The sequence below is a fragment of the Branchiostoma belcheri genome, unplaced genomic scaffold (assembly GCF_001625305.1).
Source record: "Branchiostoma belcheri isolate BF01 breed outbred unplaced genomic scaffold, Haploidv18h27 scaffold1145, whole genome shotgun sequence".
Classification (NCBI taxonomy): domain Eukaryota; kingdom Metazoa; phylum Chordata; class Leptocardii; order Amphioxiformes; family Branchiostomatidae; genus Branchiostoma; species Branchiostoma belcheri.
Genome location: NW_017802542.1, coordinates 1 through 5,003, shown reverse-complemented (window position 1 = coordinate 5,003; position 5,003 = coordinate 1). Strand labels below are relative to the sequence as shown.

General features: G+C 38.4%; 1 long non-coding RNA gene across 1 annotated transcript; it reads right to left on the bottom strand.

Annotated features, from left to right (window-relative positions):
- Window positions 1-2,430: 2,430 nt before the first annotated feature.
- On the bottom strand, window positions 2,431-4,994 carry LOC109462290. Its single transcript, XR_002139759.1, has 2 exons — window positions 4,361-4,994; window positions 2,431-4,133 (listed from the first exon to the last, which is right to left on the bottom strand). It is a non-coding gene; the product is annotated as an uncharacterized LOC109462290 (long non-coding RNA).
- Between the last annotated feature and the right edge of the window lie 9 nt (window positions 4,995-5,003).

The following is a 5,003-nucleotide window of genomic DNA, read 5'->3' as shown; positions in this document are numbered from 1 at the left end:
TTTAAAGGAATTAAAGAACATCCCAGTGAAAAGATCAGAACACATATAACCACAATACTTAGCCCGATATTAGGACCGGAAGTTGATATTTTACGAGTTAGTCGCCAGGGGAAGTTATCAGATCCGTCCTGTACCCGACCTGTTGTTGTACGATTTAAGAAATACAGTGATAAACTGAACGTGATTTACCAGTCAGACACTTTACTACGGAACCAAAATATAACAATAGATCAACCAAAAATTGCATACGAAATCCCTGACCTAGAATATGTACTTTTGAATTTCTGCAAAATTTTGCTAAATGTCCCGAAAGGGTCTGTAAATGCCGCTGTGAGGGGCGAATTAGGAGTTTTTCCTTTATTCGTGGACAGCCAAACACAAATGATTAAATACTGGATTAGAATAAATAATTTACCAAACGATAGACTTGTCAAAAAAGCATACGACACTTCAGTCTAAGAAGAACATGACTGGGCTACTCACGTTCAGGATATATTATGTAGACATGGGTTCCAAAATGTTTGGCTTAACCCCGCAGTTAATGCCAACCATTTTGGAAACATATTTAAACAGCGTCTCAAGGACACGTTTCTTTCTGGCTGGAGAGAACAACTGAGAAATACTAGCAAACTCCAAACATATTCTAAAATAAAGAAACACTTCGGCATGGAAGATTATCTTACATCAATACAAAACAAATCGTTTACAATTAGCATAACAAAACTGAGAATAAGTGCACATTGTCTTCAAATTGAAAAGGGAAGACACCAAAACACACCAGCCACTCAGAGACTGTGTCCCACATGTAATCTAAATGTTGAAAATGAATTTCATTTTGTTATGACTTGTCCTACCTATAGTAAAGAAAGAGATGTGCTATTACAGAATATAACTACTAAGACGGACCTCATACTACCTGATACACAGCTCAATATGTTCCATGTATTGTTATCATGCCCAACCTCTATTTCTGTTTACATAGGTCAATTTCTCCATAGCTCATTACATATGCGAGATCAAATAATTAATACATAATTATATATCAACACACTATGTTACCTACCTGTTATTGGACATGTTTTTGATGTATTTCTCTAGACTAGTTTAGTGTTGTAGTACTGCCATACATTGTACCTTGTACGATTGTTGTGCAATAAAGTTCATTCATTCATTCATTCACTAACTTGGCATGGTGCTAACAATGCATGATGTGAGCCCTATTGCAATAATTGTAAAGTCCTTGTGATGCTATGTAAAGTTACTGATAAGTTTCCTGCCTCAGCTAAGGGACACAAGTCAAATCTCTAGCTATATAAGCACGGCTCTTATATTATAGTAACTGTTATAACTATGAACTTCAAGACTTTTATACTCAGTACATGCCCACCAAAAGTTAAATCATTGTGATCTGTACTTTGGAGGTGACACCCTTTTGAAAATCAATAATGTTAGGTGAAACAGTCTCAAAGTCTGATCTACTCTCTTCTTTCTAGTTAAGATACAAATTAAAGGGATCGTCAAACATTTTGACAATCCTGTCTTTGTAGACTTCCTGGCACAAGAAACACAAGAATGACCTACACCATTCTGATGACAATTCTAGCATCATGTTTTTCTCACATCTACCATTTACCTCTAGCTACTAATTTTCAAAAGGCTGTCACCTGCAAAATAACAACCACAGTGACTATGATTTGAGATTCGGTGGACATTTATAAAAGGCTTCATACTTTGTAATTATGCCCCAAAATTGGAGCTTTGCTTCTTGTTTCTGGGTGAGTTCCCTTTGTACATGGGTTTATCAATGAGATTTAGGGTGAGGATTGCATTATTCATTCAAAAAATTGACTGTTCAGGGCTTGAACTATCGCAGAGCGGAATTCGCTGTGACCTTGTACAGTAGGGGCAATGTCAAATAGCTTTAAACAATGTCTATAAAAAAGACATTCAAGCAGTGGTCGAAATACTTTTTTTCAGTGCTCTGCAATATTGCAGTCCAAGACTCAAAATTTTGTTCTGCAATTTGGAAATACTGTCTGCAAATACACAAGACTCTATACTACAATGTTGCAAGTTTATAAGCATGAACTATTGATTGATATGCAAATTAGTGAAGACAAATTTTTGGAAGTCCTAAAGGAAACAAAAGATAAACTAGAAAGGTAACATTTGCAAGCAAATGCAATATGTTTACCTCAGGATGGTCTCGCCTACCATTTATAACTTTATTGGGGAAGAAGGATGGGAGAATATTTTGCTTATGTTGCTTACTTTTAGAGTACACTATAGAGTAACATTAACTGGGGGATTTGAACTTGTTTTTCTGTTGCTGTAAGGCCAAGGATTTAGTTTAAAATGATCACTCAGCACACACTTTCATCATGTTTGCAATTAAGAGGAAAGATGCATGTATAAGTCATGTACACATTGAATGTTTCAATCTTGACAGCTTTAATTAAACAATTTTTAAATATTCCACTTGTCTTACAATCTTGTTAACTTTAGAAATACAAGCAAACACAACAAATACAAAATACAACAAATACAAGCACTGTTGAATATGTACAGCTTTTTACTTAGACATGGCACTTAACATTTGTCTCACTATCTTATTGCAGGTATGTAAATGATAATTATGATAAGAGTTATTTTACATTTTAAGTTCTAATTGAAAAAAAAATTGAAACTATACATGGCTTATGTATAGTACTACAAACCTAAACATGTGAGCGGGGCCTGATGTTGTGTTGGAACCCCGGGTTCTTTTAGGGATGTTGCCTACGAAGAAGTAACGAACGAACGGATTTTTAAACTTTTTTCTATCTACGATACTAATTACTACAATATATAAATGAGAGAAAAAAACTGTATGATAATAATGATGGGTCCTTACAACTGGACATCTGTATAAACCGGACATCTGTACAGACTACAGAGTTCACATAGCAATAGAGTTCGCAGTTTGCTAGACTTTTACAACTTTCAGAGTTCGTCAGAGTTCAGGTCCGTGGAAACGTCGCTTCACGTCGACGCTCTCCGGTGTCACTTGATCGTCGCAGCTCTCGTCTCATCTCTAGAACTCGTCTCTCGTCCCTCAGCCTCGTCCCTCAGCTCGCGTCAAGGCTGCTTACCAGGCGGTTCCAAGCTGTGTTCCTCCCCTCCTCCGTGTTGCTGCAAGGGGCACGAACGTTCGCCCGCAGTCGCCCCTCAGTTGCGGTAGCCCTCACCGGTCCTTGGTCGAAGGGTGTCCGGCGAAGATGGCGTCGCTTCAGGGGTCCCCATTAGGGAGATGACTCGGACGAGCCGTTCTTCCGGGATCGGATGGCGCGGCGGTAAGTTACCTCTCCATCGCCAAACTTCGATGTCCCACGTGGACCTGTGCAGGAGTTGGGGAAGAGAACACACAAACACACACACCAAGCCTGACCGCCATAACTTATGACTAACTATAACTTCAACGTACGGGAGAACAAACTCCCACAGAACTCTGACTCAACACCATATTCTCCAACAAGCGACATTAATTCCGCCGACCCAGAGGGTCACGAACTCAACTGACCAGAACTCCTTGCCTCGACCCTACGAGCACAAGGTCTTAAATGCTGAGTTAACTAAAGATACGCTAAATATATATATATATGTGTATACTGATGTGATCATGTCAAATTTGGGAAAGTGCAACCACCTTATCTAGCTAAAAGTGAGATGAGTTCCCGTCAGGCCGAGGCCCAACCCCCGAGGTCTGGGTTTCCAAGGAAAACACAACACTTAGGATACTGTAACTGCCCCCTGGCTAACTACTAACCCCAAGATGGCTGCACATTTCAATAGCCGAAAATACATTATTTATTGATCCTTCCCTATTGAAGTTGAAAGACTCTTGAAAAAACCACTAGCACGTTGCGGCACCGACTTCAGCCATGCCTTGGTTTTTCCACATTCGCTTGTCTGAATGTAACATACCTATCTAATATTTACTGGAAAAAAAAATTAAAAATTGTACAAGTGTTTCTAGAAATGGTTGCAATCTCTGTATCCTTCTGTGGAATGGCTTGGTCCAGGTCAGTCCGGTTCCTCCCCAGTCAGTTTCTCGGTTCACCAACTTCTGCTTTCTGTTCTAAGAAACATCCGACCTGGAGGATAGGAACAGCAGTAAGTGCATTTAAAAGCTGATAAGAGAAATAATCTATTATAGATTGATTAGTCCTTAAACTGGTAAAAAACACAATCTAAGTTTTGTCCACACTCAGCTCTTAGAAGAGCAACTTGCATGTGACACCACCTTTGGTCTACTATGTATTTGTACTCATTGGCAAGCTTTAACCAACAATATTCTAATTCATTTTTAACACAAGCTCACCTGCTGTATTTTCAGAGCGTGATCTTCTAACTGATTGACCTAAAAAAGAAAAGGATTAAGTAGTGACATACGGTAATCATGCAGTAATGAACACCTCTAAACATGGGATTACATCTTAAGTCCTTTTGAAGTTAAAATATGACAATAAATAATAAGAGGGAAATTGTAACAAATTAGCATTACAAAATAGAGGCTATGTATATATTAAGTAATGAGGAAAAACATCGGGGATATTTGCCCACTCCATTGGGTTCTTCAAAGGAATAGTCTGAAAAAAAAAGAAAAAAAGGTTAGATAAAAAAACCTATCCTATGGAGTGAGATACAATCATGAAAAGAGATTAACAGTGATTGATTTCACTTTTTTTAATTTTTTTAGATAGATATTTAATCATAAAAGAGATTAACAATGTTTCACCTTAATTTTTTTTTTTACTGATTTTTTTCATTCTTGATATCTACCCCATTCACCGGGGTCTTTACCCCATTCACCAGGGGTTACTTTTTCCACCCTCGTCCCAATCACTGGACAAGCTTGTGGTTTTCCACCCTCGTCCCCAATCACCGGGACAGCTTGTGGTTTTCCACCCATGTCCCAATCACTGGACAAGCTTGTGGTTTTCCACCCATGTCCTAATCACTGG